Source organism: Schistocerca americana, chromosome 1 (genome assembly GCF_021461395.2).
Source record: "Schistocerca americana isolate TAMUIC-IGC-003095 chromosome 1, iqSchAmer2.1, whole genome shotgun sequence".
Lineage (NCBI taxonomy): Eukaryota > Metazoa > Arthropoda > Insecta > Orthoptera > Acrididae > Schistocerca > Schistocerca americana.
This window is the reverse complement of record NC_060119.1, coordinates 12,780,745-12,805,746: the sequence shown is the minus strand read 5'-3', so window position 1 is coordinate 12,805,746 and position 25,002 is coordinate 12,780,745.

Here is a 25,002-nt window from a genome sequence, read left to right as displayed (position 1 = left end):
ATGACCCGCTGAAGACACAAACTCTTACAAGATTCACTCCTCTTGTACTTAGGTCGGCATTGTGCCTTTTGTCTTCAAGCCCGATGCAATTCTTTTTGTTTCATGGTCAATGTGAAGGTCCATGGGATACAGGTAACCAGCACTGGTGCATCGAAATCTAATACTGGTCTCGCAGGAGCCGCTCAAAGCACAAACTCTTATAAGATTTACCTTCTTGTACTTAAGTCGGCATTGTCCCTTTTGTATTCGATCCCAATGCAATTTCTCTGCCTCATGGGCAATGGGAAGGTCCACGGGATACAGTATACCTGCACTGGTGCATCGGAATCTAATACTGGTATCTCAGGAGCCGCTCAAAGCACAAACTCTGAAGAGATTCACATTTCTTGTACTTATGTCGGCATTGTGCGTTTTTATTTAATCCCGATGCGAATTCTGTGTTTGACGGTCAATGTGATGCGAATTCTTTGTTTGATGGTCAATGTGAAGGTCCACTGGATACAGAAAAACTTGCCCTTGTGTATCGGAATCAAATACTGGTCTCCCAGGAGCTACTCAAAGTACAAACTCTTAGAAGATTCACTCTTCTTGTACCTATGTCGGCATTGTCCCTTTTTTATTCATTCCCGATCCGAGATCTGTGTTTCTTGGTCAATGTGAAGGTCCAAGCGATAGAGTAAACCTGCGCTGGTGCATCGGAATCTAATACTGGTCTCCCAGGAGCCGCTCAAACCACAAACTCTCAGAAGATTCACCCTTCCTGTACTTAAGTCTGCATTGTCATTTTTGTATTCAATCCCGATGTAATTGATTTGTTTTATCGTCAATGTGAAGGTCCAAGGGATGCAGTAAACCTGCACTGGTACATCTGAATCTAAAACTAGTCGCCCAGGAGTCGGTCAATCCACAAACTCATAGAAGATTCATTCTTCTTGAATTTAAAACGGCATTGTCCCATTTGTATTCAATCCCGATGCAATTTCTGTGATTCATGGTCAATGCGAAGGTCCAAGGGATACACTAAACCTGCACTGGTGCATCGGTATCTAATACTGGTCTCCCAGGAACCACTGAAAGCACAAAGTCCTAGAAGATTCACTCCTCTTGTACATAAGGCGACCTTCTCCCATTTGTGTTCAATCCCCATGCAATTTCTGTATTTCATGGTCAATGAGAAGGTCCAAGGGTTACAGTAAACCAGCTCTGGTGCATCGGAATCTAATACTGGTCTCCCATGAGCCGCTCAAACCTCAAACCCTTAGAAGATTCACTCTTCTTGTATTTGAGTCGGCAATGGCCCTTTTGTATTCAATCCCGATGCGATTTCAGTGTTGCATGATCAATATGAAGGTCCAAGGGATACAGTAAACCTGCACTGGTGCATCGGAATGTAATACTGATATCCCAGGAGTCGCACAAAGCACAAACTCTGAAAAGAGACACTCTTCTTGTACTTAGGTTGGAATTCTCCCTTTTGTATTCAGTCCCGATGCAATATCTGTGTTTCATGGTCAGTGTGAAGGTCCAAGGGATACAGTAAACCTGCACAGGTGCATCGGAATGTAATACTGGACACCCAGGTGCCTCTCAAAGCTCAAACTCTTAGAAGAATCATTCTTTTTGTACTTAAGTCGGCATTGTGCCTTTTGTATTCAATCCCGATGCAATTTCTATGCTTCATGGTCAATGTGAAGGTACAAGGGATAGAGTAAACCTGCACTTTTGCATCGATATCTAATACTGGTCTCCCAAGAGCCACTCAACCACAAACTCTTAGAAGATTCACTTCTCATGTACGTCAGTCGGCATTGTACCTTTGTATTCAATCCCGATGTAATATCTGAGTTTCATGGTCAGGTAGAAGGTCCAAGGGAAACAGTAAACCTGCACTGGTGCAACGGAATCTAATACTGGTCTCCCAGGAGCCACTCAGAGCAGAAACTCTTAGAAGATTCACTCTTCTTGTACTGAAGTCGGCATTGTGCTTTTTTTATTCAATCCCGATGCAGTTTCTGTGTTTCATGGTCAATGTGAAGGTCCAAGGGACACAGTAAACCTGCACAGGTACATCGGAATCTAATACTGGACTCTCAGGAGGCGCTCAAAACTCAAATTCTCAGAAGATTCACTCCACTTGTACTTAAGTCGGTTTTGTCCCTTTTGTATTCAATCCCGATGCGATTTCTCTGTTTCATGGTCAATGTGCAGGTCCAAGGGATACAGCAAACCTGCACTGGGGCATCGGTATCTAATACTGGTCTCCCAGGAGCCGCTTAAACCACAAACCCCTAGGAGATTCACTGTTCTTGTACTTAAATCGGCATTGTGCATTTTGTATTCGATCCCATTGCAATTTCTCTGCTTCATGGTCAATGGAAAGGTCCAAGGGATACAGTAAACCAGCTCTGGTGCATCGGAATCTAATAGTGGTCTCCCAGGAGCCGCTCAAAGCACAATTGCTTAGAAGATTCACTCTTCTTGTACATAAGTCGGCATTGTGCCTTATGTATTCAATCCCGATGCAATTTCTGTGTTTCATGGTCAATGGGAAGGTCCAAGCGATACAGTAAACCTGCACTGGTGCATCGGAATCTAATACTGGTCTCCCATGAGCCGCTCAAACCACAAACCTTTAGAAGATTCACTCTTCTTGTACTTAAATCGGCATTGTGCATTTTGCATTCAACCCAGATGCGATTTGTTTGTTTCATGGTCAATGTGAAGTTCCAAGGAATACAGTAAACCTGCGCTGGTGCATCGGAATCTAATACTGGCCTTCCAGGCGCCGCCCCAAGCACAAACCCTTAGAAGATTCACTCTACTTGTATTTAAGTCGGATTTGTCCATTTTGTATTCAATCCCGTTGCGATTTACGTATTTCATGGTCAATGCGAAGGTCCAAGGGATATAGTAAAACTGCACTAGTGCATCGGAATCTAATACTGGTACCCCAGGAGCCGCACAAAGCACATACTCTAAAGAGATTCACTCTTCTTGCATTTAAGTCGGCTTTGTCTCTTTTGTGTTCAATCCCGATGCAATATCTGTGTTTCATGGTCAATGCGAAGGACCAACGGATACAGTAAACCTACACGGGTGCATCGGAACGTAATACTGGTCTCCCAGGAGCCGCTCAAAGCAGAAACTCTTAGAGGATTCACTTTTCTTATACTTAGGTTGGCCTTGTCTCTTTTGTATTCAATCCCCATGCAATTTCTGTGTTCATGGTCAATGTGATGGTCCAAGTGATACTGTTAACCAGCACTGGTGCATCGGAATCTAATACTGGTCTCCCAGGAATCTAATACTGGTCTCCCAAGAGCCGATCAAATCACAAATTCTTATAAGATTCATCCTTCTTGTACTTAAGTCGGCACTGTCCCTTTTGTATTCAATCCCGATGCAATTTCTGTATTTCATGGTCAATGTTGAGGTCCAAGTGATACAGTAAACCTGCACTGGTGCATCGGAATCTAATATTGGTCTGCCATTAGCCGCTCAAAACACATACCCTTAGTAGATTTACTCATCTTGCCCCTAAGTCGGGATTGTGCATTTCGTATTCTATCCCGATGCGACTTCTGTGTTTCAGAGTCAATGTGAAGGTCCAAGGGAAACAGTAAACCTGCACTGGTGCATCGGAATCTAATATTGGTCTCCCAGGAGCCGCTCAAACTACATAATTTTAAAAGAATCATTCTTCTTGAATTTAAGATGGCATTGTCCCTTTTGTATTTAATACTGATGCAATTTCTGTGTTTCATGGTCAATGTGAAGGTCCAAGGGATTTAGTAAACCTGCAATGGTGCGTCGCAATCTAATACTGGGCTCCCAGGAGCCGCTCAAAGCACAAACTCTTATAAGATTCACCCTCTTGTACTTAAGTCGGCATTGTCCCTTTTGTACTTGATCCAATTGCAATTTCTCTGCTTCATGGTCAATGGAAAGGTCCAAGGGATACAGTAAACTTGCGCTGGTGCATCGGAATCTAATACTGGTCTCCCAGGAACCGCTGAAAGCTTAAACTCTTAGAAGATTCATTCTCCTTGTACTTAGGGCGACATTCTCCCATTTGTGTTCAATCTCCATGCTGTTTCTGTATTTCATGGTCAATGTGAAGGTCCAAGGGATTCAGTAAACCAGCTGTGGTGCATCGGAATCTAATAGTGGTCTCCCAGGAGACGCTCAAAGCACAATTTGTAAGAAGATTCACTCTTCTTGTACTTAAGTCGGCAATGTGCCTTATGTATTCAATCCCGATGCAATTTCTGTTTTCCATGTTCAATGGGAAGGTCCAAGCGATACAGTCAACCTGCACTGGTGCATCGGAATCTAATACTGGTCTCCCATGAGCCGCTCAAACCACAAACCTGTAGAAGATTCACTCTTCTTGTACTTAAATCAGCATTGTGCATTTTGTATTCAACCCAGAAGCGATTTCTTTGTTTCATGGTCAATGTGAAGGTCCAAGAGATACAGTAAACTTGCGCTGGTGCATCGGAAACTAATACTGGACTCTTAGGTGCCGCTCAAATCACAAACCCTTAGAAGATTCACTCTTCTTGTACTTAAGTTGGCATTGTTCAATATGTATTCAATCCCGATGCAATTTCTGGGTGTCGTTGTCAATGTGAAGGTACAAGGGGTACAGTAAACCTGCACTGGTGCATCGGAATCTATTACTGGTCTCCCAGAAGCCTCTCAAAGCACAAACTCTTTGAAGAATCACTCCCCTTGTACTTAAGTTGCATTGTCCCTTTTGTAAACAATCCCGATCCGATTACTGTGGTTTATGGTCAATCTGAGGGTCCAAGCGATAGAGTAAACCTGCACTGGTGCATCGGATTCTAACACTGGTTTGCCTGGAGCCGGTCAAAGCACAAACTCTTTGTAGATTTACTTTTCTTGTACTTAAGCCGGCATTTAGCATGTTGTACTCAATCCCGATGCGTTTTCTGTAATTGACGGTCAATGTGAAGGTCCAAGTAATACAATAAACTGGCACTGGTGCATCGGAATCTAATACTGGTCTGCCAGGAGCCGCTCAAAGCACAAACAATTAGTAGATTCACTCCTCTTGTACCTAAGTCGGCATTGTGCATTTCGTATTCTATCCCGATGCGATAACTGTGTTTGACGGTCAACGTGAAGGTCCAAGGGATACAGTAAACTTGCACTGGTGTATCGGAATCTAATACTGGTCGCCCAGGAGCCGCACACACCACAAACTCATAAAAGATCCATTCTTCTTGAATTTAAGTCGGCATTGTACCATTTGTATTCAATCCCGATGTAATTTCTGTGATTCATGGTCAATGTGAAGCTCCAAGGTATACAGTAAACCTGCACTGGTGCATCGGAAACTAATACTGGACTCCCAGGTGCCGCTCAAAACACAAGCCCTTAGACGATTCACTCTTCTTGTACTTCAGCCGCCATTGTCCTTTTGTATTCAATCCCGATGCAATTTCTGTGTTTCATTGTCAGTGTGAAGGCCAAGGGATACAGTAAACCTGCACAGCCCCATCGGAATCTAATACTGGACACCTAGGAGCCGCTCAAAGCTCAAACTGTTAGAAGATTCACTCATCTTGTTTTTAAGTCGGCATTGTCCTTTATGTATTCCATCTTTTGTGTTCAATCCCGATGCAATATCTGTGATTCATGGTCAATGCGAAGGACCAACGGATACAGTAAACCTGCACGGGTGCATTGGAACATAATACTGGTCTCCTAGGAGCCGCTCAAAACCAAAACTCTTAGAGGATTCACTCTTCTTATACTTAGGTCGGCCTTGTCTCTTTTGTATTCAATCCCCATGGAATTTCTGTGTACATGGTCAATGTGAAGGTCCAAGGGATACAGTTAACCAGCACTGGTGCATTGGAATCTAATACTGGTCTCCCAGGAGCCGCTCAAACCACAAATTCTTATAAGATTCATCCTTCTTGTACTTAAGTCGGCATTGTCCCTTTTGTATTCAATCCCGATGCAATTTCTGTGTTTCATGGTGAATGTGAAGGTCCAAGCGATACAGTAAACCTGCACTGGTGTATCGCAATCTGTCACTGGTCTCCCAGGAGCCGCTCAAACCACAAACTCAATGAAAATTCACTCTTCTTGTACTTAAGTCGGCATTGTCTCTTTTGTATTCAATCCCGAAGCAATTTCTGTGTTTCATAGTCAATATGAAGGTCCAAGTGATACAGTTAACCTGCACTGGTGCAACGGAATCTAATACTGGTCTCCCAGGAGCCACTCAGAACAGAAACTGTTAGAAGATTCACTCTTCTTGTACTTAAGTCGGCATTGTGCCTTTGGTATTCAACCCTGATGCAATTTATGTGCTTCATAGTCAATGTGAAGGGCCAAGTGATACTGTAAACCTGCACTGGTGCATCGGAATTTAATACTGTTTCGCCTTTAGCCGCTAAAAATACATACCCTTAGTAGATTCACTCTTCTTGTATTTAAGTCGGGATTGTGCATTTCGTATTCTATCCCGATGCGATTTCTGTCTTTCACAGTCAATGTGAAGGTCCACGGGATACAGTAAACCTGCACTGGTGCATCGGAATCTAATATAGGTCTCCCAGGAGCCGCTCAAACAACAAAATCTTAAAAGATTCATTCTTCTTGAATTTAAGTTTGCATTGTCCCTTTTGTATTTAGTACTGATGCAATTTCTGTGTTTCATGGTCAATGTGAAGGTCCAAGGGATTTTGTAAACCAGCACTGGTGCGTCGAAATCTAATACTGGGCTCCCAGGAGCCGCTCAAACAACAAACTCTTTGAAGATTCACTCTTCTTGTAGTTAAGTCGGCACTGTGCCTCTTGTATTCAATCCCGATCTGATTTCTGTGTTTCAAGGTCAATGTGAGGGTCCAAGGGATACAGTAGACCTGCACTGGTGCATCGGAATCTAATACTGGTCTGCCAGAAGCCGCTCAAAGCACAAATTCTTAGAAGATTCACCCTTCTTGTGCCTAAGTCGGCATTGTGCATTTCGTATTCTATCCCGATGCGATTTCTGTGTTTCACGGTCAATGTGAAGGCCCAAGGGATATAGTAAATCTGCACTGGTGCATCGGAATCTAATACTGGTCTCCCAGAAGCCGCTCAAACCAAAAACTCTTAAAAGATTCACTCTTCTTGTACTTAAGTTGGCATTGTGCCTTTTGTATTCAATCCCAATCAGATTTCTGTGTGTCATGGTCAAAGTGAAGGTCCAGGGGATACAGTAAACCTGCACAGGTGCATCAGAAACTAATACTGGACACTAAGGAGCCGCTCAAAGCCCTAATTCTTAGACGATACATTCTTCTTGTACTTAAGTCGGCATTGTGACTTTTAAATTCAATCCCGAAGCAATTTATATGCTTCAAGGTCAATGTGAAGATCCAAGTGATACAGTAAACCTGCACTGGTGCATCCGAAATCTAATACTGGTCTCCCAGGAGCCGCTCAAACCCACAAACTCTTAGAAGATTCACTCTTCTTGTTCTTAATTTGGCATTATGACTTTTGTATTCAATCCCGATGCAATTGCTGTGTTTAATGGTCAATGTAAAGGTCTAAGGGATACAGTAAACCTGCACTGGTGCATCGGAATCTAATACTGGTCTGCCATTAGCCACTCAAAACACATACCCTTAGTAGATTCACTCTTCTTGTACCTAAGTCGGAATTTTGCATTTCGTTTTCTATCCCGATGCGATTTCTGTGTTTCACAGTCAATGTGAAGGTCAAAGGGATACAGTAAACCTGAACTGGTGCATCGGAATCTAATACTGGTCTCCCAGGAGCCGCTCAAACAACAGAATCATAAAGATTCACTCTTCGTGAATTTAAGTTGTCATTGTCCCTTTTGTATTTATTCCTGATGCAATTTCTGTGTTTCATGGTCAATGTGATGGTCCAAGGGGGACAGTAAACCTGCACTGGTGCATCGGAATCTAATACTGGTATCCCAGGAGCCACTCAAAGCACAAACTCTGAAGTGATTCACTCCTCCTGTACTTAAGCCGGCATTGTGCATTTTGTATTTAATCCCGATGCGAATTCTGTGTTTGACGGTCAATGTAAAGGTCCCTGGCATACAGAAAACTTGCCCTGGTGTATAGTAATCATAATCTGGTCTCCCAGAAGCCGCTCAAACCCAAACTCTCAGAAGATTCACTCTTCTTGTACTTAAGTATGCATTGTGCCTTTGTATTCTATCCCGATCCGATTTCTGTGTTTCATGGTCATTGTGAAGGTCCAAGCGATAGAGTAAACCTGCACTGGTGAATCGGAATCTAATACTGGTCTCCCAGGAGCCGCTAAAACCACAAACACTTAGAAGATTCACACTTCCTGTTATTAAGTCTGCATTGTCATTTTTGTATTCAATCCCGATCTAATTGCTTTGTTTCATAGTCAATGTGAAGGTCCAAGCGATAGAGTAAACCTGCACTGGTGTATCGGAATCTAATGCTGGTCGCCCAGGAGCCGCTCAAATCACAAACTCTTAGAAGATTCAATCTTCTTGAATTTAAGTCGGCATTATCCCATTTGTATACATTTCCGATGCATTTTCTGTGATTAATGGTCAATGTGAAGGTCCAAGTGGTACAGTAAACTTGCACTGGTGTATCGGAATCTAATACTGGTCGCCCAGGAGCCGCACACACCACAAACTCATAAAAGATTCATTCTTCCTGAATTTAAGTCGGCATTGTACCATTTGTATTTAATCCCGATGTAATTTCTGTGATTCATGGTCAATGTGAAGCTCCAAGGTATACAGTAAACCTGCACTGGTGCATCGGAAACTAATACTGGACTCCCAGGTGCCGCTCAAAGCTCAAACTGTTAGAAGATTCACTCATCTTGTTTTTAAGTCGGCATTGTCCCTTATGTATTCCATCCCGATACAATTTCTGTGTTTCATGGTCAATGTGAAGGTCCAAGGGATACAGTAAACCTGCACTGGTGCATCAGAATCTAATACTGGTCTTCAAGTCGCCGCCCCAAGCACAAACCCTTAGAAGATTCACTCTTCTTGTATTTAAGTCGGCTTTGTCCATTTTGTATTCAATCCCGTTGCGATTTATGTGTTTCATGGTCAATGCGAAGGTCCAAGGGATACAGTAAACCTGCACTAGTGCATCGGAATCTAATACTGGTACCGCAGGAGCCGCTCAAAGCACAAACTCAAAAGAGATTCACTCTTCTTGTATTTAAGTCGGCTTTGTCTCTTTTGTGTTCAATCCCGATGCAATATCTGTGATTCATGGTCAATGCGAAGGACCAACGGATACAGTAAACCTGCACGGGTGCATTGGAACGTAATACTGGTCTCCTAGGAGCCGCTCAAAACAGAAACTCTTAGAGGATTCACTCTTCTTATACTTAGGTCGGCCTTGTCTCTTTTGTATTCAATCCCCATGGAATTTCTGTGTACATGGTCAATGTGAAGGTCCAAGGGATACAGTTAACCAGCACTGGTGCATTGGAATCTAATACTGGTCTCCCAGGAGCCGCTCAAACCACAAATTCTTATAAGATTCATCCTTCTTGTACTTAAGTCGGCATTGTCCCTTTTGTATTCAATCCCGATGCAATTTCTGTGTTTCATGGTGAATGTGAAGGTCCAAGCGATACAGTAAACCTGCACTGGTGTATCGCAATCTGACACTGGTCTCCCAGGAGCCGCTCAAACCACAAACTCAATGAAAATTCACTCTTCTTGTACTTAAGTCGGCATTGTCTCTTTTGTATTCAATCCCGAAGCAATTTCTGTGTTTCATAGTCAATATGAAGGTCCAAGGGATACAGTTAACCTGCACTGGTGCAACGGAATCTAATACTGGTCTCCCAGGAGCCACTCAGAACAGAAACTGTTAGAAGATTCACTCTTCCTGTACTTAAGTCGGCATTGTGCCTTTGGTATTCAACCCCGATGCAATTTATGTGCTTCATAGTCAATGTGAAGGGCCAAGTGATACAGTAAACCTGCACTGGTGCATCGGAATTTAATACTGTTTCGCCATTAGCCGCTCAAAATACATACCCTTAGTAGATTCACTCTTCTTGTATTTAAGTCGGCATTGTGCCTCTTGTATTCAATCCCGATCTGATTTCTGTGTTTCAAGGTCAATGTGAGGGTCCAAGGGATACAGTAAACCTGCACTGGTGCATCGGAATCTAATACTGGTCTGCCAGAAGCCGCTCAAAGCACAAATTCTTAGAAGATTCACCCTTCTTGTGCCTAAGTCGGCATTGTGCATTTCGTATTCTATCCCGATGCGATTTCTGTGTTTCACGGTCAATGTGAAGGTCCAAGAGATATAGTAAATCTGCACTGGTGCATCGGAATCTAATACTGGTCTCCCAGAAGCCGCTCAAACCAAAAACTCTTAAAAGATTCACTCTTCTTGTACTTAAGTTGGCATTGTGCCTTTTGTATTCAATCCCGATCAGATTTCTGTGTGTCATGGTCAAAGTGAAGGTCCAGGGGATACAGTAAACCTGCACAGGTGCATCAGAAACTAATACTGGACACTAAGGAGCCGCTCAAAGCCCTAATTCTTAGACGATACATTCTTCTTGTACTTAAGTCGGCATTGTGACTTTTAAATTCAATCCCGAAGCAATTTATATGCTTCAAGGTCAATGTGAAGATCCAAGTGATACAGTAAACCTGCACTGGTGCATCCGAAATCTAATACTGGTCTCCCAGGAGCCGTCCAAAGCCACAAACTCTTAGAAGATTCACTCTTCTTGTTCTTAATTTGGCATTATGACTTTTGTATTCAATCCCGATGCAATTGCTGTGTTTAATGGTCAATGTAAAGCTCTAAGGGATACAGTAAACCTGCACTGGTGCATCGGAATCTAATACTGGTCTGCCATTAGCCGCTCAAAACACATACCCTTAGTAGATTCACTCTTCTTGTACCTAAGTCGGAATTTTGCATTTCGTTTTCTATCCCGATGCGATTTCTGTGTTTCACAGTCAATGTGAAGGTCAAAGGGATACAGTAAACCTGAACTGGTGCATCGGAATCTAATACTGGTCTCCCAGGAGCCGCTCAAACAACAAAATCATAAAGATTCACTCTTCTTGAATTTAAGTTGTCATTGTCCCTTTTGTATTTATTCCTGATGCAATTTCTGTGTTTCATGGTCAATGTGATGGTCCAAGGGGGACAGTAAACCTGCACTGGTGCATCTGAATCTAATATTGGTCTCCCAGGAGCCGCTCAAACAACAAAATCTTAAAAGTTCATTCTTCTTGAATTTAAGTTTGCATTGTCCCTTTTGTATTTAATACTGATGCAATTTCTGTGTTTCATGGTCAATGGGAAAGTCCAAGGGATACAGTAAAGCTGCACTGGTGCATCGGAATCTAATACTGGTATCCCAGGAGCCACTCAAAGCACAAACTCTGAAGTGATTCACTCCTCCTGTACTTAAGCCGGCATTGTGCATTTTGTATTTAATCCCGATGCGAATTCTGTGTTTGACGGTCAATGTAAAGGTCCCTGGGATACAGAAAACTTGCCCTGGTGTATAGTAATCATAATCTGGTCTCCCAGGAGCCGCTCAAACCCAAACTCTCAGAAGATTCACTCTTCTTGTACTTAAGTATGCATTGTGCCTTTGTATTCTATCCCGATCCGATTTCTGTGTTTCATGGTCATTGTGAAGGTCCAAGCGATAGAGTAAACCTGCACTGGTGAATCGGAATCTAATACTGGTCTCCCAGGAGCCGCTAAAACCACAAACACTTAGAAGATTCACACTTCCTGTTATTAAGTCTGCATTGTCATTTTTGTATTCAATCCCGATGTAATTGCTTTGTTTCATCGTCAATGTGAAGGTCCAAGCGATAGAGTAAACCTGCACTGGTGTATCGGAATCTAATGCTGGTCGCCCAGGAGCCGCTCAAATCACAAACTCTTAGAAGTTTCAATCTTCTTGAATTTAAGTCGGCATTATCCCATTTGTATACATTTCCGATGCAATTTCTGTGATTAATGGTCAATGTGAAGGTCCAAGTGGTACAGTAAACCTGCACTGGTGCATCTGAATTCTAATACTGGTCTCCCAGGAGCCGCTCAAAACCACAAACTCTTAGAAGATACACTCTTCTTGTTCTTAATTTGGCATTATGATTTTTGTATTCAATCCCGATGCAATTGCTGTGTGTAATGGTCAATGTAAAGGTCCAAGGGATACAGTAAACCTGCACTGGTGCATCGGGAACTAATACGGGTCTGCCAGGAGCCGCTCAAAACACATATCCTCAGTAGATTTACTCTTCTTGTACCTAAGTCGGCATTGTGCATTTCGTATTCTATTCCGATGCGATTTCTGTGTTTCACGGTCAATGTGAGGGTCCAAAGGATGCAGTAAACCTGCACTGGTGCATCGGAATCTAATACTGGTCTCCCATGAGCCGCTCAAACAACAAAATCTTAAAGATTCATTCTTCTTGAATTTAAGTTGGCATTGTCCCTTTTGTATTTAATCCTGACGCAATTTCTGTGTTTCATGGTCAATGTGTAGGTCTGAGGGATACAGTAAACCTGCACTGGTGCGTCGAAATCTAATACTTGTCTCCCAGGAGCCGCTCAAACCACAAACTCGCTGAAGATTCACTCTTCCTGTACTTAAGTCGGCATTGTGCGTTTTGTATTCAATCCTGATCTGATTTCTGTGTTTCATGGTCAATGTGAAGGTCCAAGGGATACAGTAAACCTGCACTGGTGCATCGGAATCTAATACTGGTCTCCCAGAAGCCGCTCAAAGCACAAATTCTTAGAAGATTCACTCTACTTGTACCTAAGCCGTTATTGTGCATTTTGTACTCAATCCCGATGCGATTTCTGTGTTTGACGGTCAATGTGAAGGTCCCCGGGATACAGAAAAACTTGCCCTGGTGTATAGGAATCAAAAACTGGTCTCCCAGGAGCCGCTTAAACCACAAACTCTTAGAAGATTCATTTTTCTTGTTCTTAAGTCTGCATTGTCCCTTTTGTATTCTATCCAGATCCGAGTTCTGGGTCTTACGGTCAATGTGAAGGGCCAAGGGATACAGTAAACCTGCACTGGTGCATCGGAATCTAATACTGGTCTCCCAGAAGCCGCTCAAAACACAAATTCTTAGAAGATTCACTCTTCTTGTACCTAAGTCGGCGTTGTGCATTTCGTACTCCATCCCGATGCGATTTCTGTGTTTCACGGTCAATGTGAAGGTCCAAGGGATACAGTAAACCTGCACTGGTGCATCGGAATCTAATACTGGTCTCCCAGGAGCCGCTGAAACCACAAACTCTTTGAAGATTCACCCCTCATGTACTTAAGTCGGCATTGTACCTTATGAATTCCATCCCGGTGCAATTTCTTTGTTTCATGGTCAATGTGAAGGTCCAAGGGAAACAGTAAACGTGCACTGGTGCATCGGAATCTAATACTGGTCTCCCAGGAGCCGCTCAAAGCAGAATCTCTTAGAAGATTCACTCCTCCAGTACTTATGTCGGCATTGTCTCTTTTGTATTCAAGCCTGATGCAACTTTTTTTGTTTCATGCTCAATGTGAAGGTCCATTGGATACAGGATACCAGCACTGGTGCATCGAAATCTAATACTGGTCGCACAGGAGCCGCTCAAACCAAACACTCATAGGAAATTCAATCTTCATGAATGTAAGTCGGCATTATCCCATTTGTATTCAATCCCGATGCAATTCCTGTGATTCATGGTCAATGTGAAGGTCCAAGGGATACAGTAAACATGCACTGGTGCATCGGAATCTAATACTGGTCTCCCAGGAGGCGCTGAAACCAGAAACTTTTTGAATATTCATTCTTCTTGTACTTAAGTCGTCATTGTGCCTTTTGTATTCAATCCCGATCTGATTTCTGTGTTTCATGGCCAGTGTGAAGGTCAAAATGATGCAGTAAACCTGCACTGGTGCGTCGAAATCCAATACTGGTCTCCCAGGAGCCGCTCAAACCGCAAACCCTTTCAAGATTCACTCTTCATGTACTCAAGTCGGCCTTGTGCCTTTTGTATTCAATCCCGATCTGATTTCAGTGTCTCATGGGCAATGTGAAGCTCCAAGGGATACAGTAAACCTGCACTGGTGCATCGGAACCTAATACTGGTCTCCCAGAAGCCGCTCAAAGCACAAATTCTTAGAAGATTCACTCTTCTTGAGCCTAAGTCGGTATTGTGCATTTCGTTTTCGATCCCGATGCGATTTCTGTGTTTCACGGTCATTGTGAAGGTCCAAGGGATACAGTAAACCTGCACTGGTGCATTGGAATCTAATACTGGTCTCCCAGGAGCCGCTCAAACCACAAAATCTTAGAAGATTCACTCTACTTGTACTTAAGTTGGCATTGTGGCTTTTGTATTCAATCCCGATCAGACTTCTGTGTTTCATGGACAAAGTGAAGGTCCAAGGGATACAGTGAACCTGAACTGGTGCATCGGAATCTAATACTGGTCTGCCAGGTGCCACTCAAAGCACTATCTCCTAGTAGATTCACTTTTCTTGTACTTAGGTCAGCATTTTGCATTTCGTATTCTATCCCGATGCGATTTCTGTGTTTCACGGTCAATGTGAAGGTCCAAGGGATACCGTAAACCTGCACTGGTGCATCGGAATCTAATACTGGTCTCCCAGAAGCCGCTCAAAACACAAATTCTTAGAAGATTCACTCTTCTTGTACCTAAGTCGGCGTTGTGCATTTCGTACTCCATCCCGATGCGATTTCTGTGTTTCACGGTCAATGTGAAGGTCCAAGGGATACAATAAACCTGCACTGGTGCATCGGAATCTAATACTGGTCTCCCAGGACCTGCTCAAACAACAAAATCTTAAAAGATTCACTCTTCTTGAATTTAAGTTGGCATTGTCCCTTTTGTAATTAATCCTGGTGCAATTTCATTGTTTCGTGGTCAATGTGAACGTCCAAGGGATACAGTAAACCTGCACTGGTGCGTCGGTATCTAATACTGGTCTCCGAGGAGCCGCTCAAACTACAAACTCTTTGAAGAGTCACTCCTCTTGTACTTAAGTCGGCATTGTGGCTTTTGTATTCAATCCCGATCTAATTTCTGTGTTTCATTGTCAATGTGAAGGTCCAAGGGATACAGTAAACCTGCACTGGTTCATCGGAATCTAATACTGGTCTCCCAGAAGCCGCTCAAAGCACAAATTCTTAAAAGATTCACTCTTCTTGTACCTAAGTCGGCATTGTGCATTTCGTATTCCATCCCGATGCGATTTCTGTGTTTCACGGTCAATGTGAAGGTCCAAGGGATGCAGTAAACCTGCACTGGGGCGGCGAAATCCAATACTGGTCTCCCAGGAGCCGCTCAAACCACAAACCCTTTGAAGATTCACTCTTCTTGTACTTACGTCGGCATTGTGCCTTTTGTATTCAATCCCGATCTGATTTCTGTGTTTCATAGTCAATGTGAAGGTCCAAGGGATACAGTAAACCTGCACTGGTGCATCAGAATCTTATACTGGTCTCCCGGAAGCCGCTCAAAGCACAAATTCTTAGAAGATTTTTTTCTTCTTGTACCTAAGTCGGTATTGTGCATTTCGTACTCGATCCCGATGCGATTTCTGTGTTTCACGGTCAATGTGAGGGTCCAAGGGATACAATAAACCTGCACTGGTGCATCGGAATCTAATACTGGTCTCCCAGGAGCCGCTCAAACCACAAAATCTTAGAAGATTCACTGTACTTATACTTAAGTTGGCATTGTGCATTTTGTATTCAATCCCGATCAGACATCTGTGTTTCATGGTCAAAGTGAAGGTCCAAGGGATATAGTAATCCTGAACTGGTGCGTCGGAATCTAATACTGGTCTGCCAGGTGCCGCTCAAAGCACTAACTCCTAGTAGATTCACTCTTCTTGTACTTAGGTCAGCATTGTGCATTTCGTATTCTATCCCGATGCGATTTCTGTGTTTCACGGTCAATGTGAAGGTCCAAGGGATACCGTAAACCTGCACTGGTGCATCAGAATCTAATACCGGTCTCCCAGGAGCTGCTCAAACAACAAAATCTTAAAAGATTCATTCGTCTTGAACTTAAGATGGCTTTGTCCCTTTTGTATTTTATGCTGATGCAATTTCTGTGTTTCATTGTCAATGTGGAGGTCCAAGGGATACAGTAAACCTGCACTGGTGCATCGGAATTTAATACTGGTCTCCCAGAAGCCGCTCAAAGCACAAATTCTTAGAAGATTCACTCTACTTGTACCTAAGCCGGCATTGTGCATTTTGTACTCAATCCCGATGCGATTTCTGTGTTTGACTGTCAAGGCTGAGGTCCAAGGATTACAGTAAACTTGCACTGGTGTACCGGAATCTAATACTGGTCTCCCCGGGGCCAGTCAAACCACAAACTCTTTGATGATTCACTCTTCCTGTACTTAAGTCAGCATTGCCCCTTTTGTACTCAATCCCGATGCAATTTCTCTGTTGCAAGGTCAATGTGAAGGTCCAAGTGATACAGTAGACCTGCACTGGTGCATCGGAATTCTAATACTGGTCTCCCAGGAGCCGCTCAAAACCACAAACTCTTAGAAGATTCACTCTTCTTGTTCTTTATTTGGCATTATGACTGTTGTATTCAATCCCGATGCAATTGCTGTGTTTAATAGTCAATGCAAACGTCCAAGGGATACAGTAAACCTGCACTGGTGCATCGGAATCTAATACTGGTCTGCCAGGACCTGCTCAAACAACAAAATCTTAAAAGTTTCACTCATCTTGAATTTAAGTTGGCATTGTCCCTTTTGTATTTCATCCTGATGCAATTTCTTTAATTCATGGTCAATGTGAACGTCCAAGTGATACAGTAAACCTGCACTGGTGCGTCGACATCTAATACTGGTCTCCCAGGAGCCGCTCAAACTACAAACTCTTTGAAGATTCACTCCTCTTGTACTTAAGTCGGCATTGTGGCTTTTGTATTCAATCCCGATCTGATTTCTGTGTTTCATGGTCAATGTGTAGGTCCAAGGGATACAGTAAACCTGCACTGGTGCATCGGAATCTAATACTGGCCCCCCAGAAGCCGCTCAAGGCACAAATTCTTAGAAGATTCACTCTTCTTGAACCTAAGTCGGCATTGTGCATTTCGTATTCCATCCCGATGCGATTTCTGTGTTTCACGGTCTATGTGAAGGTCCAAAGGATACAGTAAACCTGCACTGGTGCATCGGAATCTAATACTGGACACTAAGGAGCCGCTCAAATCTCTAACTCTTAGAAGATGCATTCTTCTTGTACTTAAGTCGGCATTGTGCTTTTTGTATTCAATCCCAATGCAATTCCTGTGATTCATGGCCAATGTGTAGGTCCAAGGGATACACTAAACCTGCACTGGTGCATCGGAATCTGATACTGGTCTGCCAGGAGCTGCTCAAATCACAAATTTTTAGTATATTCACTCTTCTTGTACCTAAATCGCCGTTGTGCATTTCGTATTCAATCCCGATGCGATTTCTGTGTTTCACGCTCAATGTGAAGGGCCAAGGGATACAGTAAACCTGCACTGGTGCATCGGAATCTAATACTGGCCCCCCAGAAGCCGCTCAAGGCACAAATTCTTAGAAGATTCACTCTTCTTGTACCTAAGTCGGCATTGTGCATTTCGTGTTCCATCCCGATGAAATTTATGTGTTTAATGGTCAATGCAAAGGTCCAAGGGATACAGTAAACCTGCACTGGTGCATCGGAATCTAATACAGGTCAGCCAGGAGCCGCTCAAAGCACAAAATCTTAGAAGATTCATTTTTCTTGAAATTAAGTTGGCACTGGCCATTTTGTATTTAATCTCGATACAATTTATGTGTTTCATGGTCAATGTGAAGGTCCAAGGGATGCAGTAAACTTGCACTGGTGCATTGGAATCTAATACTGGGCTCCCAGGAGCCGCTCAAACTACAAACTCTTTGAAGATTCACTCCTCTTGTACTTAAGTCGGCATTGTGGCTTTTGTATTCAATCCCGATCTGATTTCTGTGTTTCATGGTCAATGTAAAGGTCCAAGGGATACAGTAAACTTGCACTGGTGCTTCGGAATCTAATACAGGTCTCCCAGAAGCCGCTGAAAGCACAAATTCTTAGAAGATTCACTCTTCTTGTACCTAAGTCGGCATTGTGCATTTCGTATTCTATCCCGAACCGATTTCTGTGTTTCACGGTTAATGTGAAGGTCCAAGGGATACAGTAAACCTGCAGTGGTGCATCGGAATCTAATACTGGTCTCCCAGAAGCCGCTCAAAATACAAACTCTGGGAAGATTCACTCTTCTTGTACTTAAGTTGTCATTGTGCCTTTTGCATTCAATCCCGATCAGATTTCTGTGTTTCATGGTCAAAGTGAAGGTCCAAGGGATACAGTAAACCTGCAAAAGTGCATCGGAATATAATACTGGTCAGCCAGGAGCCGCTCAAATCATAAATTCTTAGTAGATTCACTCTTCTTGTACCTAAAACGCCGTTGTGCATTTCGTATTCAATCCCGATGCGATTTCTGTGTTTCACGCTCAATGTGAAGGGCCAAGGGATACAGTAAACCTGCACTGGTGCTTCGGAATCTAATACTGGTCTCCCAGGAGCCGCTCAAACCACAAAATCTTAGAAGATTCATTTTTCTTGAATTTAAGTTGGCACTGGCCCTTTTGTATTTAATCTCGATACAATTTATGTGTTTCATGGTCAATGTGAAGGTCCAAGGGATGCAGTAAACTTGCACTGGTGCATTGGAATCTAATACTGGGCTCCCAGGAGCCGCTGACACCACAAACTCTTTGAAGATTCACTCTTCTTGTACGTAAGTCGGCATTGTGCCTTTTGTATTCAATCCCGATCTGATTTCTGTGTTTCATGGTCAGTGTGAAGGTTGAAATGATACAGTAAACCTGCACTGGTGCATCGGAATCTAATACTGGTCTGCCAGGTGCCACTCAAAGCACAAACTCTTAGTAGATTCACCCTTCTTGATCTTAATTTGGCATTGTGACCTTTGTATTCAATCCCGATGCAGTTGCTGTGTTTAATGGTCAATGTAAAGGTCCAAGTGATACAGTAAACCTGCGCTGGTGGATCGGAATCTAGTACTGGTCTCCCAGAAGCCGCTCAAACCACAAACTCTTAGAAGATTCACTCTTCTTGTACAGAAGTCGGCAATGACCCTTTTGTATCTAATCCCGATGCTATATCTCTGATTCTTGGTCAATGTAAAGGTCCAAGAGATACAGTAAACTTGCACTGGTGTATCGGAATCTAATACTGGTCTCCCCGGGGCCACTCAAACCACAAAGTCCTTGAAGATTCACTCTTCCTGTACTTAAGTCGGCATTGTAAATTTTGTATTCAATCCCGATGCAAATTCTCTGTTTCTTGGTCAATGTGGAGGTCCAAGTGATACAGTAAACCTGCACTGGTGCATCGGAACTCTAATACTGGTCACCCAGGAGCCGCTCAAGACCACAAACTGTTAGAAGATTCACCCTTCTTGATCTTAATTTGGCATTGTGACCATTGTATTCAATCTGGATGCAGTTGCTGTGTTTAATGGTCAGTGCAAAGGGCCAAGTGATACAGTAAACCTGCACTGATGGATCGGAATCTAATACTGGTCTCCCAGAAGCCGCTCAAAGCACAAATGCTTAGAAGATTCACTCTTCTTGTAACTATTTCTGTGTTTCATGGTCAATGTGAAGGTCCAAGGGATACAGTAAACCTGCACTGGTGCATCGGAATCCAATACTGGTCTCCTAGATACCGCTCAAACCACAAAACCTTAGAAGATTCATTCTTCTTGAATTTAAGGCGGCATTGCCCCCTTTTGTATTTAAACACTATGCAATTTCTGTGTTTCATGGACAATGTGAAGGTCCAAGGGATTCAGTAAACCTGCACAGGTGCATCGCAATCTAATACTGGTCTCCCAGGAGCCGCCCTATGCACAAACTCTTTGAAGATTCACTCCTCTTGTATTTAAGTCAGCAAATTCGCTTTTTATTCAATCCCAGAGATATAACTGTGATTCATGGTCAATGTGAAGCTCCATGGGACACAGTAAACCAGCACTGGTGCATCGGAATCTAATGCTGGTCTCCCAGGAGCCGCTCAAACCACAAACTCTTACAAGATTCACTCTTCTTGTACTTAATTCGGCATTGTCCCTTTTGTATTCAATCCCGATGATATTTCTGTTTTCATGGTCAATGAGAGGGGCCAAGGGATACAGTAAACCAGCACTGGTGCATCGGAAACTAATACTGGTCTCCCAGGAGCCGATCAAACCACGAACTCTTAGAAGATTCACTCTTCATGTACTTAAGTCTGCATTGTGCATTTTGTTTTCAATGCCGATGCGATTTCTGTGTCTCACGGTCAATGTGAAGGTCCAAGGGATACAGTAAACGTGTGCTGATGCATCGGAATCTAATACTGGTCTAACAGGAGATGCTCAAACCACAAACTCTTAGAAGATTCACTCTTCATGTACTTAAGTCGGCATAGTCCCTTTTGTATTAAATCCCAATCTAATTTCTGTGTTACATGGTCAAGGTGTAGATCCAAGGGATACAGAAAACCTGCACTGGTGCATCGGAATGTATTACTGGTCTCCCAGGAGCCGCTCAAACCACAAAATCTTATAAGATTCATTCTCCTTGAATTTAAGTCGGCATTGTCCCTTTTGTATTTAACCCCGATTCAATTTCTGTGTGTCATTGTGAATGCGAAGGTCCAAGGGGACAGTAAACCTGCACTGGTGCATCGGAATCTAATACTGGTCTCCCTGGAGCCGCCCAAACCACAATTTCTTGGAAGATTCACTCTTCTTGTACTTAAGTCGGCATTGTCCCTTTTGTATTCAATCCCGATGATATTTCTGTGTTTCATGGTCAATGTGAAGGTCCTAGGGATACAGTAAACCTGCACTGGTGCATCGGAATCCAATACTGGTCTCCCAGGAGCCGGTGAAACCACAAAACCTTAGAAAATTCATTCTTCTTGAATTTAAGTCGGCATTGCCCCTTTTGTATTTAAACCCGATGCAATATCTGTGTTTCATGGCCAATGTGAAGGTCCGAGGGATACAGTAAACATGCTCTGGTGCACGGCAATCTAATACTGGTCTTCTAGGCGCCGCTCAAGCCACAAACTCTTAGAAGATTCTGTCTTCTTGTAATTAAGTAGGCATTGTCGCTTTTGTATTCACTCCCGATGATATTTCTGTGTTTTATAGTCAATGTGATGGTCCAAGGGATGCAGTAAAGCTGCACTGGTGCATTGGAATTCTAATACTGGTCTCCCAGGAGCTGCTCAAGCCACAAACTCCAAGAAGATTCACTCTTCTTGTACTTAATTCGGCATTGTAACTTTTGTATTCAATGCCGATGATATTTCTGTTTTCATGGTCAATGAGAAGGGCAAAGGGATACAGTAAACCAGCACTGGTCCATCGGAAACTAATACTGGTCTGCCAGGAGCCGCATATAGCACAAACTCTTAGTAGACTCACTCTTCTCGTACCTAAGTCGGCATTGTGCATTTTGTATTCAATCCCGATGCGATTTCTTAGTTTCGGTGTCAATGTGAATTTCCAGAGGATACAGTAAACCTGCACTGGTACATCGGAATCTAATGCTGGTCTCCCAGCATCCGCTGAAAACCACAAACTCTATGAAGATTCACTCTTATTGTACTTAAGACGGCATTGTGCGTTTGAATTTAATCCTGATCTGAGTCCTGTGTTTCATGGTCAATGAGATGGTCCAAGGGATACAGTAAACGTGCACTGGTGCATCGGAATCTAATACTGGTCTCCCTGGAGCCGCTCAAACCAGAAACTCTTAGAAGATTCACTCATCTTGTACTTAAGTTCGCATTGTGTCTTTTGTATTTACTCCCGATGCAATTGCTGTGTTTAATGGTCAATGTGAAGGTCCAAGGGATACAGTAAACCTGCACTGGTGCATCGGAATCTAATACTGGTCTGCCAGGAGGCGCTCATAGCACAAACTCTTAGTAGATTCACTCTTCTTGTACTTAAGTCGGCATTGCGCGATTTGTATTCATTCCCGATATAATTTCTTTGTCTCAAGGTCAATGCGAAGCTCCAAGGGATACAGTAAACCTACACTGGTGCATCGGAATCTATTACTGGTCTCCCAGGAGCCGCCCAATCCACAAACTCTTTGAAGATTCACTCTTCTTGTATTTAAGTCAGCAAATTTACTTTTTATTCAATCCCGGAGATATAACTGTGATTCATGGTCAATGTGAAGCCCCATGGGATACAGTAAACCTGCACCCGGAATTCTAATACTGGTCTCCCAGGAGCCGCTCAAACCACAAACTCTTAGAAGATTGACTCCTCTTGTACTTAAGTTCGCATTGTGTCTTTTGTATTCAATCCCGATGCAATTAATGTGTTTAATGGTCAATGTGAAGGTCCAAGGGATACAGCAAACCGGCACTGGTGCATAGTAATCTATTACTGGTCTCCCAGGAGCCGCCCAATTCACAAACTCTTTGAAGATTCATTCTTCTTGTATTTAAGTCGGCAATGTCGCTTTTTATTCAATCCCGATGATATAAGTGTGATTCATGGTCAATGTGAAGCTCCATGGGATTCAGCAAACCAGCAGTGGTGCATCGGAATTTAATACTGGTCTCCCAAGAGCCGCTCAAGCCACAAATTCTTTCAAGATTCACTCTTCTTGTAATTAAGTCGGCATTGTCGCATTTGTATTCAATCCCGATGATATATCTGTGTTTCATGGTCAATGTGACGGTCCACGGGATACAGAAACCTGCACTGGTGCAATGGAATTCTAATACTGGTCTCCCAGGAGCCGCTCAAACCACAAACTTTTAGAAGATTCACTCTTCTCGTACTTAAGTTGGGATTGTTACTTTGTATTCAATCCCGATGCAATTTCTGTATTTCATGGTCAATGTAAAGGTCCAAGTGATACAGTAAACCTGAACTGGTGGATCGGAATCTAATACTGGTCTGCCAGGAGCCGCTCAAAGCACAAACACTTAGTAGATTCACTCTTCTTGTAACTAAGCCGGCATTGTGCATTTTGTATTCAATCCCGATGCGATTTCTTAGTTTCACGGTCAATGTGAAGGTCCAAGGGATACAGTAAACCTGCACTGGTGCATCGGAATCTAATACTGGCCTGCCAGGAGCCGCTCTAAACACAAACTCTTAGTAGATTAACTCTTCTTGTACTTAAGTCGGCAATGTGCATTTTGTATTCAATACCGATGCGAATTCTGTGTTTCACGGTCAATGTGATGGTCGAAGGGATACAGTAAACTTGCACTGGTGCATCGGAATCTAAAACTGGTCTCCCAGAAGCCGCTCAAAGCACAAACTCTTAGAAGTTTCACTCTTCTTGTACTTTAACCAGCCTTGCCCCTTTTGTATACAATCCCGATACAATTTCTGTAATCATGGTCAATGTAAAGGTCCAAGAGATACAGTAAACCTGCACTAGTGCATCGGAATCTAATACTGGTCTGCCAGGAGCCGCTAAAGCGCAAAAACTTAGTAGATTCAATCTTCTTGTACCTAAGTCGGCATTGTGAATTTTGTATTCAATCCCGATGCAATTCCTGTGTTTCATGGACAATGTGAAGGTCCAAGGGATATAGTAAACTTGCACTGGTGCATCGGAATCTAATACTGGTCTCCCAGAAGTCGCTCAAAGCACAAACGCTTAGATTATTCACACTTCATGTACTTATGTTGGCATTGTCCATTTTGTATTCAATCCCGATAATATTTCTGTGTTTAATGGTCAATGTGAAGGTCCACAGGATTCAGTAAACCTGCACTGGTGCATCGGAATCTGACACTGGTCTCCCAGGAGCCGTTCAATCCACAAAATCTTAGAAGATTCATCCTTCTTAAATTTAAGTCGGCATTGTCCCTTTTATATTTGATCCCGATGCAATTTCTTTGTTTCAAGGTCAATGCGAAGGTCCAAGGGATACAGTAAACCTCCACTGGTGCATCGGAATCTTATACTGGTCTCCCAGGAGCCTCTCAAAGCGCAAACCCTTTGAAGATTCATTCTTCTTGCCTTTTGTATTCAATCCCGATCCGATTTCTGTGTTTCATGGTCAATGTGAAGGTCAAAGGCATACAGTAAACCTGCACTGGTGCATAGGAATCTAATACTGGTCTCCCAGGAGCCTCTCAAACCACAAACATTTGAAGATTCACTCTTCTTGTACTTAAGTCGGCATTGTGCATTTAGTATTTAATCCTGATCTGATTTCTGTGTTTCATTTTCAATGTGAAGGTCCAAGGGATACAGTTATCTGCACTGGTGCATCGAAATCTAATACTGGTCTCCCAGAAGCCGCTCAAATCACAAACGCTTAGAAGATTCACTCTTCTTGAACTTAAGTTGGCATTGTGTTTTTGTATTAAATCCCGATGCAATTGCTGTGTTTAATGGTCAATGTGAAGGTCCAAGGGATACAGTAAACCAGCACTGGTGCATCGGAATCTGATACTGGTGTGGCAGGAGTTGCTGAAAGCACTACCTCTTAGTAGATTTACGCTCCTTGTACTTAAGTCGGCATTGTGCATTTTGTATTCAATCCCGATGCGATTTCTGTGTTTGAAGGTAAATGTGAAGGCCCAAGGTATACAGTAAACTTGCAGTGGTGTATCGGAATCTAATACTGGTCGCCCAGGAGCCGCTCAGACCACAAACTCATAGGAGGTTCATTGTTCTTGAATTTAAGTCGGCATTGTCCCTTTGGTATTTAATCCCGATGCAATTCATGTGATTCATGGTCAATGTGAATTTCCAAAGGATACACTAAACCTGCACTGGTGCATCGGAATCTAATACTGGTCTCCCAGGAGACACTCAAAGAACAAACTCTTAGAAGATTCACTCATCTTGTACTTAAGTCGGCACTGTCCCATTTGTA